We start from the raw sequence: 15396 nt of genomic DNA on the forward strand, positions 1-15396 counted from the left end.
GAGCCATTTGAACCATTAGCAGTGGACGAATGGCAGAAAGCGAATAACAATAATTCTCTGCTCTATTCTCAGCCCGAACTCTCCTTTTAGGGGCGACACCATGCTTGTTGCCTGTGTGAAGAACGTGAATGCTTCTTCGGCTTAATACTGAGGAGAATGTTGCAACCATTCCTCTAATATGGGGTGCAAATACATATATAACAGTTTATAATGTTGCTGCCAAATCTCAACAGTCTTTACTATTGGTGGACGTTACACAGGGCCTAGTGGGGGTGGCAATGCTCTGGACTGGACAGACGGAAATTTCGTTGAGATGGTACGAACTGCTCATGGGAAACGAAAAGACGGGATTCTTGTTGACGTCCATACTGAACTGATACGTCTCACAGTTTAGTGGACCCTTGATGTTTTTGGGTTTCCTATGGCTTTTTGTAGGGATTCGTGACAGGAAATCACTTTAGAACACTGCGAGTGGGTCACCACGACTTGTCCCTGGAACATCCCAGCACTGCCGCCCGTGCCTTAAGGAAAGCTACTCTGCCGCATTAGGCAAGGGACACATATAATGCTAGAAATCACTTACTTAGATGAGAACCTGCAGCCTTCTCCCAACAGTTTGTGCCGTCCGCTTTCATTTAGCGAAGTGAATGTAACTGAACTGATATAGAATCGTGAAGTGAAATTCAATTGAATTCTTGGACCACATAATAAGCGTTCTCATAGACGCCATAAGGCAGAGAAAATTATGCATCAGCAGAAGTGCTGACACGTAACGTGATCTTACTTACGTTGTTCATTTGTCAACTCGTTTATCATGCATACTGTTCACATTAATTCACACTGTCTAAGTACATATTACTCATTGATGTGCATGTCTACAAATATACTACAACGATACGTACGTGTGCCGAAATGAAAGTGAGCAAGTTACAAATGTTCTTGGCGGGCTACCATGTGCAAGTATCGTTTGGAAATAGTTTTAAAAGCTTAAACCAGTCTTTAGTGGACGTTAATAAACTTTTAGTTTTGACAAAAGGTTCACACTCTCTGTGAAACCGTGGTTTTAAACTTTAACAAATTCTTTATGGCTTTGGAACCTAGAGGAAAGAAAATGATTTTTATCTTCAGTTTAAAGCTCACCTTATGTGTCCATGTTTGCTGCAATAACTGCGTTTTAAGAAAAGTTACACCCAGAACAAATAAAATTTCCTACGTTTTCTCGCCGTACATGTTTCAGTGGAGGTTCTCCATCATCAAAGGTTTTTTTAGTAACAGGTAGTATGTTGTATGAGAATGCGTATAGCCTTGTGATTGTGTTTACGACATTCCACATAATTGAACTTAATATTTGTCAGTATTACAAATACTGTTCCTCATATAGCTGTCGATCATCTGCAGTACAGCAGATATTTCAGTATGGTTTCCCGTCTGCATCTAACGAGAATCTCATTGCTTGCTACTCCGCTGTATGTAAACAATGCTATATACTCGATGCGAGGTGGCGTGTGTGGCCAAACGTAGCAGGCAGCCGCACTGTAGGTGAAGCCAAAGCGGAGTTGTATCTATTGAGAGACCAGACTTACCTAAGGTTTCCGTGGAGGTTGAGTAGCTTCGTCAGTTGTTACACGGGCAGTGGTCTGGATGACTGGTCTGACCTTACAATATTAGCCAACATGGCCTTGCTATGTTGGAACTACTAACAGCTGCCGGCCGGTGTGGCCGAGCGGTTCTAGGCGCTTCAGCTGGAACCGCGCGACCGCTGCGGCTGTAGGTTCGAATCCTGCCTCGGGCATCGATGTGTGTGATGTCCTTAGGTTAGCTAGTTTTAAGTAGTTCTAAGTTCTAGGGACTGATGACCGCAGATGTTAAGTCCCATAGTGCTCAGTGCTACTTGAACCACTTTACTAACAGCTTTATAAAGATTCCGTAGAAATATTGGAACACGTGAGGCAATACTGACCCTACGACTTATCTTAGAAGATAGATTAAGGAAAGGTAAACCTACGTTTCTAGCATTTGTAGACAGAGAAAGCTTTTGTCAATGTTGACTGGAATACTCTCTTTCAAATTCTGAAGGTGGCAGGGGTAAAATACAGGGAGCGAAAGGCTATTTACAAAAAAATGGTTCAAATGGCTCTAAGCACTATGGGACTTAACATCTGAGGTCATCAGTCCCCTAGAACTTAGAACTACTTAAACCTAACTAACCTAAGGACATCACACACATCCATGCCCGAGGCAGGATTCGAACCTGCGACAGTAGCGGTCGCGCGGTTCCAGACTGAAGCGCCTAGAACCGCTCGGCTAGACCGGCCGGCGACTATTTACAATTTGTACAGAAACCAGATGGAATTTGTAAGAGTCGACGTACATGAAAGGGAAGCAGTGGTTGGGAAGGGAGTGACACGGGGTTGTGCCTCTCCACGATGTTATTCAATCTCTATATTGAGCAGGCAGTGAAGGAAACAAAATAAAAGTTCGTAGTAGGTATTAAAATCCATGGAGAAGAAATAAAAACTTTAAGGTTCGCCGATGACATTGTAATTCTACCACAGAAAGCAAAGGACTTGGAAGAGCAGTTGAATGGAGGATAATGGAATGTAGTCGAATTAAGTCGGGTGATGACGGAATTGGATTAGGAAATGAGACACTTAAAGTAGTGAAGGAGTTTTGCTATATGGGGACCAAAATAACTGAAGATGGTCGAAGTAGAGAGGATATAAAATGTAGACTGGCAGTGGAAAGGAAAGCGTCTCTGAAGAAGAGAAATTTGTTAACATAGGGTATAGATTTAAGTGTCAGGAAGTTGTTTCTGAATGTATTTGTATGGAGTGTAACCATGTATGGAAATGAAACATGGACGATAACTAGTTTGGACAAGAAGAGAATAGAAGCTTTCGAAATGTGGTGCTACAGAAGAATGCTGAAGATTAGATGGGTAGATCATATAACTAATGAGAAGGTATTGAATTGTGGCACAAATTGAGTAGAAGAAGGGATCGGTTGGTAGGACATATTCTGAGACATCGAGTGATCACCAATTTAGTATTGGAGTGCAGCGTGGAGGGTAAAAATCATAGAGGGAGACCAAGAGATAAATACACTAAGCAGATTCAGAGGGATGTAGGCTGCAGGCTGCAGTAAGTACTGGGAGATGAAGAAGCTTGCACAGGATGGAGTAGCATGGAGAGCTGCATCAAAACAATCTCAGGACTGAAGACCACAACAACAACAACAACAACGTATAAAGAGGATTTATTTGTTGAGGACATTCAGCTTTGCGTTATGGTTAAATGATGACGACATCATCTTGGGTAAAATATTCTAGAGATAAAATATTCCCCCTCTCGGCGGAGACTGCGGGAAAAATAAAACCAGCGTTCTAAGACTCGAAGCGTGGCAAAAGTTGGATCCTTTAATCAGGTGGTAGGTCAGAGAATCTTTTTTTTTTTTGTTTTGGTTTGAGGGTACAAAACTGCTATGGTCATTAGCGCCCGGTCCGTGACTTAGTAAAAACCGAAAATGGAAACCAGCAGAAATGGGAACGAAACTCAAAAAATTGGAGAAACTAAAAGCACAAGGAATGCTTAAAATCCACTACAGAAAGGGGTTGGTGGTCCCCAAAAAAAGCTTCAAATGACTGACGTCATTTCACTGGCACTAATAAACTCGAGAACGCGATCGGCTGAGCGCGTGTCATCTGCTAAAATTGACGATATATCAGGCGACAGCTGTAGACGGGCGCGTAACGGAGTAAAATAGGGGCACTCAATTAAAAGATGTCTTACCGTCCACAGCTGAGAGCAGTGGGGACAGAGTGGGGGAGGGTCGCCGCTTAAAAGATGTCGATGGCTAAAAAGACAGTGCCCTATCCGGAGTCTAGTTAAAATTACCTCCTCCCGACGACGCGTTCGGGAGGAAGAGGTCCAAGCACAAGGAAGAGCTTTCACGTCCCGCAATTTATTATGGGGAAGTGACGACCAATGTGCGTGCCATAAAAGAACAACTCGACGACATAAAACGCTCCGTAGATCGGTGAAGGGAATCGATTGAATAGCTGGCCGAAGAAGAGAGACTGCAGCCTTGGCCGCTATATCGGCCGCCTCATTTACACAGATACCAACGTGTCCCGGGAGCCAGAGGAACGCCACCGAGACGCCCCCCAGGTGGAGCAAGCGCAGACAGTCCTGAATCCGGTGGACCAGAGGGTGGACAGGGTAAAGAGCTTGGAGACTGAGGAGAGAGCTGAGAGAATCTGAGCAGATAACATACTGTATCCGCTGATGGCGGCGGATGTAGTGGACAGCCTGGAGAACAGCATAAAGCTCCGCAGTATTAACCGAACACTGGTCGGAAAGCCGAAATTGATTTGGGGTGTCGCCAACAATATAGGCACTCCCTACACCTAACGATGTTTTCGAGCCATCAGTGTAAATAAATGTTGCTTCCTTCATTTGTGCACATAGAGCAGCATGCCCGACGATAAACAAGTGAAGGGGTACCATCTTTGGGAAATTGACAAAGGTCACGGAGCAGGCAGATCCGGGGACGGAGCCAAGGCGGTGCTGTACCCCAAGTTGTCAAGAAGGTTTTAGGAAAGCGGAAGGAAAGAGGATGGAGCAGTTGACGGAAGCGGACTCCCGGTGGTAGTAGGGAGGAGGGGCGGCCTGCATACTCTACATCCAAAGAGGCGTCGAAAAAAATGTCATGGGCTGGATTAGCAGGCATGGAAGGCAGATGGCTAGCATAACGACTCAGAAGGACAGCTCGCCGATTGGACAGCGGAGGTTCAGCAGTCTCAGCATAAAGGCTTTCCACAAGGCTGGTGTAAAAAGCTCCAGACACTAAACGTAACCCACGGTGGTGGATAGAGTCGAGACGCCGAAGAATAGACGGCCGAGCAGAGGAGTAAACTATGCTTCCATAGCCCAATTTCGAGCGCACTAAGGCGCGATAGAGGCGGAGAAGGACCACTCGGTCCGCTCCCCAGGAGGTACCATTCAGGACACGGAGAGTGTTGAGGCATCGCAGACAGCGAGCCGAAAGATAGGAAACATGGGAGGACCAGCACAGTTTTCTGTCAAACATAAGACCCAAGAATTTAGCGACGTCCGAAAACGGAAGGTTGACACGTCCTAGATGTAAGGAGGGTGGAAGAAACTCCTTGCGTCGCCAAAAATTAACACAAACGGTCTTATTGGGAGAAAAGCGGAAGCCTGTTCCGATGCTCCAAGAGTGGAGGCGATCGAGACAGCCTTGAAGACGTCGTTTGAGAAGGCTGGTCCGTTGAGAGCTGTAGTAGATCGCAAAATCGTCCACAAAGAGGGGGCCTGAGACATCGGGAAGGAGACAGTCCATAATTGGATTTATGGCAATGGCAAACAGTACAACACTTAGCACGGAGCCCTGGGGTACCCCTTTTTCTTGGGAGAAAGTACGGGAAAGAGTAGTGTTCACCCACACTCTAAATGTGCGCTCTGCCATAAATTCGCGAAGAAATAGTGGCAGCCGACCTCGAAAGACCCCAAGAGAACAGTGTGCGGAGGATGCCGGTCCTCCAACAGGTATCGTATGCTCTCTCCAGATCAAAAAATATTGCTACTGTTTGGCGTTTCCGGAGAAAATTGTTCATGATATAAGTGGAGAGAGAAACAAGATGGTCAACTGCAGAACGATGCTTTCGGAAACCGCATTGGGCAGGTGTTAAAAGACTGCGGGACTCCAGCCACCAAGCTAAAAGGCAATTCACCATACGCTCCAAAACCTTACATACACTACTCGTGAGGGAAATGGGGCGATAGCTAGAGGGGAGATGTTTGTCCTTTCCAGGTTTCGCAACAGGAACGCCGATAGCTTCCCGCCATCGCCTGGGAAAAGTACTGTCGGTCCAAATTCGACTATAAATGCGAAGGAGGTAACGCAGACTATGGGTTGATAAATGCAGCAACATTTGGATGTGGATACCATCCGGTCCTGGGGCGGAGGAGCGAGAAGAATAGAGTGCATGTTGGAGTTCCCGCATGGAGAAAACAGTATTATAGCTTTCGCGATTTTGAGAGAAGAAAGCAAGAGGTTGCACTTCCGCTGCACGTTTCTTCGGGAGAAACGCTGGCGGGTAATTTGAAGAGCTCGAAATCTCAGCAAAGTATTTACCTAAGGAGTTAGAAATTGCGACGGGGTCCACTAAAGTATCACGCGCGACAGTGAGCCCAGAGACCGGGGAGAAACTAGGCGCGCCAGATAACGGTCGAATTCGATTGCAAACTTCCGAGGAGGGAGTGAAGTTGTTAAATGAGCTAGTAAAGAATTTCCAGCTCGCCTTCTTGCTATCGCGGATGACGCGACGACATCGCGCACGGAACTGCTTATAGCGGATACAGTTGGCCAAAGTAGGATGGTGGCGGAAAACGCGAAGAGCACGTCGCCGCCCACGTATTGCATCACGGCATGCCTCGTTCCACCAAGGAACTGGGGGACGCCGGGGCAATTCGGAGGTGCGTGGTATTGAACGTTCCGCAGCTGTAAGAATAACGTCGGTAAGATGTGTGACCTCATCGTCGACGCTAGGAAAGTGACGGTCATCGAATGTCGCTAGAGACAATCGGCTTGGGCAAACTTCCAGCGTCGCGGGCGCATATATGGCAATTGAGGCTGCAGTCTAAGGACACATGGAAAGTGGTCATTCGAGTGTGTATCATCAAGGGCGAACCATTCGAAGTGCCGAGCTAGCGGAACAGTACCGACCGAAAGGTCCAAATGAGAGAAATTTGTCGTGGAGGCAGACAAAAATGTAGGTAACTCAGTGTTGAGGCAAACTAGATCCGCTTGGTGGAAAACTTCTAGCAATAGTGAGCCACGTGGACAAGGATGTGGAGATCCCCAAAGCGGGTGGTGGGCATTGAAGTCCCCAACCAGCAAATAGGGGGGTGGAAGCTGACCAAGAAGATGAAGGAGATCAGCTCGTGCCATTGGTGTGGACGATGGAATGTATGTAGTACAAAGAGAAAAGGTATATCCAGAAAGGGAAAGACGGACAGCAACAGCTTGGAAGGAGTTGGTTAAGGGGATTGGGTGATAATGGAGAGTATCATGGAGAAGAATCATGAGTCCACCATGGGCTGGAGTGCCTTCAACAGAGGGGAGATCAAATCGGATGGACTGAAAATGGGGGAGAACAAAGCGGTCATGTGGACGCAGCTTTGTTTCCTGAAGACAGAAGATGACCGGCGAGTAGGACCGTAAGAGGATCGGCAATTCATCCCGATTGGCTCGAATGCCGCAGATATACCAGTGGATAATGGACACAGGGTAAACAGAAAATCGAGGAATGTGACCAAGGTTGCCGTCAACTCAACGACTGCTCAGAGCTAGCGACTGACAGCATGGAATGGCATTCAGCGGAAGGCGGAAGATCCTGATCAATAGGTTGTTCAGGAGCAGCTCCTGCCACCAGCGATTGGCCGGTTGATCGGCCGCCAGCAGTGCGCCTCGGCGACACAGAAGACGGCCGAGAGCGATTTCCGCCATTTGGTGCTGTATAGATGGGACACGCCTTGGCGGAGAAGGAGATGAACTTGGCTTCTTATTAGCCTTCTTGGAAATATGATGTTTAGATGAAGGAGGAACCGATGGTTGTGAAGTTGGGGTACGTAAAAATTCTTCACGAGTATGCTCTTTTTTCGAAGTCTTGGTGTCTGACTTTTGGGCTCGAGATTTAGCAGAACCCGATGAAGGCTGAGCCATAGAGTGGGCAGGCGAAAGTGGTGAGGTTGAACGGGCGATCTTTGCGCTCGCCGATCTGACGACCGTGGTACTAAAGGTGAGGTCGCAAGTCTGCGTGGCCGCCTCCTTTGTTGGCCGAGGAGAAGCAAGCACAGTGCTGTATTTTCCTGTCTGAGGCACGGTGGGCTGGCGACTGGCGAATAATTTTCGAGCAGCAAAGGTAGACACCTTTTCCTTCACTCTGATTTCCTGGATGATCTTTTCGTCTTTAAAAATGGGGCAATCTCGAGAGGAAGCAGCGTGGTCAATGGGACGTAAGGCCGAACGGAAATTATCTCATAACCTGCTTTGATTTTCGATGGGAGTTGAACTTTGTCAGATGTCAAGAAGACAGTGCGGGTTGGATTGATGTTTGTGTCAACCCTTTTCATAACTCTATGAACAGCCGTTACGCCCTGGTCAGACAGGTAGTGCTGCATTTCTTCGTCAGACAATCCATCGAGGGAGCGTGTATAAACGATTCCACGCAAGGAATTTAAAGTGCGGTGCGCTTCAACCCGGACAGAAGGTGTGGAGCAGTGAAGCATGCAGCAATTTTTGTGCCTGGAGGGCACTGACTGTTTCTAACAACAAGGTGCCATTCCGTAATCTGAAACAAGACTTTACAGGACCTGCAATTGCGTCGACACCTTTCTGAATAATAAAAGTCAGACTGAGAAACAACAAGGAACTGTGGCAACGATGGAAGAACTGTCTGTGGCTGAGACTCAGTGAACTTACGCTTGTGAGCAGACATAGTGGAAGGTGAGGAAACCATTGCGGAAGAATCCCCCATGAGTACCGTCGTCTCCGATGGCGCGCTCCTCCCTTGTGGGGGCCCTCTCTGAGGGCACTCCCGCCTTAGGTGATTGTTCACACCTCAGGTCACACCTCCCGACAAACGGACGGAGGGACCAATCGGCACTTTCGGAAGGTATCAGGTCGGGTAATCACCCCTCCCTGGGCCTGGCCGTTACCAGGGGGTACGTACGTGTCCTACCTGTCTACCCGGGGCGGGGAATTGCGCGTTACCCCGTCACCGGCTACGCACGGAAATACGTGGGTCGGCCTTCAGACACGCACAGGGAGGAAAAAAGAGAAAGGGAAAGGAAAGAAGAGGGGTCTCAAACGCCGCAGCGGAGAAAAGGGCAAAGAGAAGAAGTAAGGAAAAGAGGACAGAAGAAGACCGAAGACTTGCAAACAGAGAAAGCAAAGAATTTGTTACTGTTTCGAGCGTCCGTCTCCGGACGTAGGCACAAACCATAATCCCAGAGGGGGAGAAAGGGAAGGAAAGAGCCAGAGGTGACGGGGGGGGGGTAAAGATGGGGGGATGGGGAAGGATGCGGAAAGGGAAGGTATGCAGCCCGGAAAGGAAGGAAGGCCACATTAGCTTGGGGTCCCGTGCTTGCTACGCACGTATCCACAAACAAGTTGTGGACCCCCTTGGGGGGGGGGGGGGGGTTAGAGAATCTGAAAAGGGTACTGAATAGATAGAAGGCAGATACAGTGCGAATCGGACAAATGCGGTGGCAGGAAGAACAGCACTTCTGGTCAGGCGAGTACAGAATTATAAATATGAAATAAAATAATGGTGCAGATAATGAAGCAGTAGGTCTAATGATGAATAAGAAAATAGGAATGCGCATAAACTTCCTTGAGCAGTATAATAAACTCATTATTGCACCCAAGACAGACACAACCCAACATCCAACATAGTAGTACAAATTTATATGCCCGCTAGCTCTGCAGGTGATGATGATGCAATACTAGATATGGAGCCACAATTTAATTGTGAACGGTGACTAAAATTCGATAGTAGGCAAAATAACGGTAGAGAAAATAGTGGGAGAACATGGAACGGAGAAAAATAGGAACGAGAGAGGAAGCCTCTTGGTAGCATTTTGAACAGACTAATTCCAGGAACGTTTTTACTTAGCACCTGCTTTGTTTAACCTTTAAATGTAAAGGGAGTGGAAGGGCTAACCCAATGAACTGAACATTTCAATTCCAAAAACACTCTCACACAAAAATTTATAGACGCCACTCAGGCAAGATTATTTTAAGAAACACTCATTACATAAAATCATAAGCAAGTTAACAAATCATTAGCCAACGATCTCCCATAAACATTGAGAAACGTCACTAAGGCTGAATTAGACCATAACTTTAACAAAACAACTCTAGTTAAGACACGTTGTTTAAGACTCTTTCAACTCCAATACTTCAATATTACATGTAAAATAACAGTGGGCACACAGCCTCAATACTTAGAACATATTTATTAAAACTTAACTTGGGCAGTCTTGCAAATTACTAGACTAGAGAGCCTTGCAGAGCGAACTATGAAATTATTCAAATGCCCATTGGATTGTAAGACGGGCTTTTAGGGCATATAAAGCTACAACTTTGTACAATCATAAATGATTAACAACAGAAGTAAGGCCCAAGCTTGTAAGGCCGAAGTCTAACCACGAACGATGGAGCCGACTGAGGGAAGTAATACTTAACTTCGAACCAAGACGTGACTCCGTTTGCAGCCCCACATCGAATAGGCCACCGAAATGTGATCCCAGCAAACGCTACCGAAGAGGAACACACGAGCTCAGGCGAAGTCCACCGCCCGTAAGCCAAACTTGTAGTCTAAAGGGGAGCTCTGATCTTCGGTTGCCCGCTGCCTCAGCTCACTGAAACACAGACCACACCCGACTACAGGAGACCAAAAAAACTTTTCTTAACTTTAACATTCAAGATAGACCAGTAAATTTGCACTATAAAATCAAGGCTGAACCACTAATTTCACTCGCAAGTCCTTCCTTTAAGTGAAACAGTACCTGATAAAGAAACGCTAAGAGTGGGAAATGATCTGGCTCACGAGAACCGACACTGACTAGAACTTAATGACATATTGGGCCACCTTAAGTGAGCCTGCAAAGCCGAACACGGTAACCTTCAGAAATAAAAACTCAGATTTCCCGCAGAGGACGTATTGACATGGATTAACCGATATCGCAAGCAAGTTAAACACTTGGTAATAAAAGCTAATGACAAACATTCTGCAAATACATCAATATTATGCGGAAGCAGAGCACACGCTTAGTAAGAGGCGTCAAATGAAATCGAACACACATAACATCACGCGTCCGGCAACGTCTTACTATACCCAGAGCGATCACCATTACAGTTAACTAAGCGCTCTTGGTAATTACAGTACTTTACTGGGTGTCTTGATGCTGGGGCGATTTTGCGAAAATGTCAGATCATCACTTCGCAAGACCTTAACAGCGCGTCCCTCCAAGGAAGAGGGCACATCCACAGCTCACGAGGTTGCCTGAGAATGCACAGCACCGGCCACCTCCCGCCGCGTCCAGTATAACCACGTGATAACCACCGCCCGACCTCAGGCACGCCGTCTTCGCGCCTGCCCGACAGCCAATCGCCGACTCGCCGTTCTCAAAGCGTTGTTTTCTTACTCGCGGCCGGCACTCGCTTATATCCCGAGCCCGCCCATGCCCCAAGACAAACCTCTGTATTAGGAAATAGATCGTACACACGTTAGAGATACTACTGGCACCGACCCGGCCACGGCTCAATCTACATCTACATCTACATTTATACTCCGCAAGCCACCCAACGGTGTGTGGCGGAGGGCACTTTACGTGCCACTGTCGTTGCCTCCCTTTCCTGTTCCACTCGCTTATGGTTCGCGGGAAGAACGACTGCCGGAAAGCCTCCGTGCGCGCTCGAATCTCCCTAATTTTACATTCGTGATCTCCTCAGGAGGTATAAGTAGGGGGAAGCAATATATTCGATACCTCATCCAGAAACGCACCCGCTAAAAACCTGGACAGCAAGCTACACCGCGATGCAGAACGCCTCTCTTCAAGAGTCTGCCACTTGAGTTTGCTAAACATCTCCGTAACGCTATCACGCTTACCAAATAACCCTGTGACGAAACGCGGCGCGCTTCTTTTGATCTTCTCTATCTCCTCTGTCAACCCGACCTGGTACGGATCCCACACTGATGAGCAATACTCAAGTATAGGCCGAACGAGTGTTTTGTAAGCCACCTCCTTTGTTGATGGACTACATTTTCTAAGGACTCTCCCAATGAATCTCAACCTGGCACCCGCCTTACCAACAATTAATTTTATATGATCATTCCACTTCAAATCGTTCCGTAGGCATACTCCCAGATATTTTACAGAAGTTACTGCTACCAGTGTTTGCTCCGCTATCATATAATCATACAATAAAGAATCCTTCTTTCTATACAATACATTACATTTGTCTATGTTAAGGGTCACTTGCCACTTCTAGCACCAAGTGCCTATCCGCTGCAGATCTTCATGCATTTCGCTGCAATTTTCTAATACTGCAACTTCTCTGTATTTCGCTGCAATTTTCTAATGCTGCAACTTCTCTGTATACTAGAGCATCATCAGCGAAAAGACGCATGGAACTTCCGACACTATCCACTAGGTCATTTATATGTATTGTGAAAAGCAATGGTCCCATAACACTCCCCTGTGGTACGCCAGAGGTTACTTTAACGTCTGTAGACGTCTCTCCATTGAGAACAACATGCTGTGTTCTGTTTGCTAAAAACTCTTCAATGCAGCCACACAGCTGGTCTGATATTCCGTAGGCTCTTACTTTGTTTATCCGGCGACAGTGCGGAACTGTATCGAACGCCTTCCGGAAGTCAAGGAAAATGACATCTACCTGTGAGCCCGTATCTATTCCGTCAACGTTAACACTTCGTTTAAAAATCATTGAAGAAAATGGTTCAAATGGCTCTGAGCACTATAGGACTTAACATCTGAGGTCATCAGTCCCCTAGAACTTAGAACTACTTAAACCTAACTAGCCTAAGAACATCACACACATCCAGGCCCGAGGCACGATTCGAAACTGCGACCGTAGCGGTCGCGCAGTTCCAGTCTGAAGCGCCTAGAAACGCCCAGCCACACCGGCCGGGAATCATGTAAGAAGGTTATAAAAGTGGAAGAGGTCTGGAAATACTGAAAGTTCTCAAACTGGTTATATTGTGGCAAGATACAGACTTCGAAACCAGATTTTAAAGAAACCAGATTTTAAACTGTAGGACTGAATTTATTGTTTATAGTTTATGAACCAGAGGTGAAAACTGAAGAAACTGCAAAAAGTTAGGAATTTATGGACAAGCCACCTGGATAAGATGAAAGAACCAGAGATCATTGAGAGTTTCAAAGGGAGCATTAGGCAATATTTGACTCAAACTTGGGAAAGGTTGTAGACTACGAGTCGGTAGCTTCGAGGAATGTAATAGCGAAGGCAGCGGCGGTTCAAACAGGTAAAAAGTCAATGCCTAGTAGAAATCCTTTGACATCACAGGAGACATCGAATTTATTTGACTAAAAGAGGATGAATAAAACTGCAGCTAATGAAGCAGGTTAAGGAAATGCACATGTCTGAAAAGTAACACTGACGGAAAGTGGAAAATGGCTAAGTAGGAATGGCTCTCAGGCTAAAGCAAGACTGCAAGGCTGTAGAATCATGCATATGTCATGGAAAGCTAGATGCGAAATAGCCTCATACTTCAAGAAGAAGGTAATAATTCCAACTCAAAAGAAAGCAAGTGCTGACTGGTGTGAATATTACCGAATTATCAGTTTCATAAGTCGTTGCTCCAAAACACTGACTTGAAAATTTACTGAAGAATGGAGAAACTGATAGAAGCTGAACCCGGGAAAGATCAGTTTGTGTTATGGAGAAACATAGGAACACATGAGACCCTGTCGGCCCTACGGCTTACCTTAAACTGACTGAAGAAAGGTAACGTATGTTCATAGCATTTGACAATATTAGCTGGCACACGTTCTTTCAAATTCTGAACGTAGCAACGGTAAAATACAGTGAACGAAAGGTAATTTACAACTAATGCTGAAACCAGTCTGCAGTTAGAAGAGTCCAAAGACGTGATAGGGAAACATTCGTCCAGAGGGAAATGAGACAAATCTGATAGCTCCTACAATATTCACTTTGTACAACGAGTAAACAGTAAAGGAAACCAAGAATTAATGTGAAAAGGAAATTAGAGTTTGGGGATAAGAAATAATAGCTTGTGTTTCGTCGATGACACTGTAATTCTGTACCAGGAAAAAAAGGACTTGCAAGAGCAGTTGAGTGGAATGGACAATCTTGAAAAGAAAGTATACAATGAACACCAACTAAAGTAAAGCAAGGGCAATGGAATGTGGTTGAAATAGATCAAGTGATGCTTGGGGAATTAGGTTGCGAAGTGAGACACTAAAATTATTAGACGAGTTTTGCTGTTTGTGCATCCACATACGTGATGACTGCGAAACTAGTGAGGCATTAAAAAAACCACGATTCTCACCACTCGTCCCCCTCCAAACGATGAACAGAACGAGAAGCAGTCATTATATGGTGCAATGAAATATAGTCCCACCATACACGCTATAAATAAAAATACAGGAAAGTAAAATATTAAAATTTGGCTCGACCACATAAAATTGGTGATAATATCACGTCACATGGAATGCTTCGAGAGCAGGGTGTCTTTTTTAAGGCGTACAAGAATCTATTAAAAGAAGCGGGTAATATTGGAGCTCGTTACCCTAAATTATTACGAACTTTATGTAGTTGTGCCGTATTTTGATATTTCACTAATATCTCACAATCACTTCCGCAGCTCCAGATAAATAATAAATTTCTAAGGATGTAGATAACTAATTATGATGTTCTGAGTCCACAGTGGTACCAACTTTTCTGAAGGAAGTCATAATTTCACCGTCGACTGTGGTAGTTTATTTTTCATACGCTATTGCAGTCACCAACGGCGGAGTGATGACGTTCTTCAAAAAATAAGAACCAGTTTCGGACAACTTAAGGCAGAAGCGCCACTATAACTCTCGGTTCAAGTTGGCGAAATGGTTAGTCGAAACCATATGCCATTTGTGAGGGCGACCGACATTTCATCACGGTTTCAAGGGAGTTGACCAACATCTGTCCATGATTTTAACGGAGGCTTAAGGGAGTTAAGTCACAAGAAATTTCAGCTGCACAACTACGTCGAATTCTCCTGGAACTGTTGATAATGGGGACATAAATGTAAAAAAAGGCATATTTTGCTTTCTTTTGCTAGTATGTCACATGGTATCATAACTACGTCGAATTCTCCTGGAACTGTTGATAATGGAGACATAAATGTAAAAAAAGGCATATTTTGATTTCTTTTGCTAGTATGTCACATGGCATCACATTTTGGGGCTGCTCCAAGAACAGAGAGTGAGTTTCTGGAGTTCAAAAGTGTGTAACAAGGCTCATTTATCGTGTAAATGCAGAAATGAGTATCTATACTCCATTCACCGAAACAAGAGACGTACTGTAAACACGGCAAGGCGCGTGACCACAGCGCAGCCGTCGAGGGCTGTACAAGGCAGGGGCGTCAGAAATTAAAAAATGAAAGTCGTGTTTTTTATAATTTGGCACCTGAACATGATAAAGTGATCCGAGAACTACCTTCCGACACCTTTTTTTACATTACAATAAAATTTATTGTCACTGAAAAAGAGAAATATTTAAGCTTTCGGAAAAAGTTCTTTTTTTTCGCGTGACTCTACATTTATCACG

This window comes from Schistocerca serialis, chromosome 2 (genome assembly GCF_023864345.2).
Source record: "Schistocerca serialis cubense isolate TAMUIC-IGC-003099 chromosome 2, iqSchSeri2.2, whole genome shotgun sequence".
Lineage (NCBI taxonomy): Eukaryota > Metazoa > Arthropoda > Insecta > Orthoptera > Acrididae > Schistocerca > Schistocerca serialis.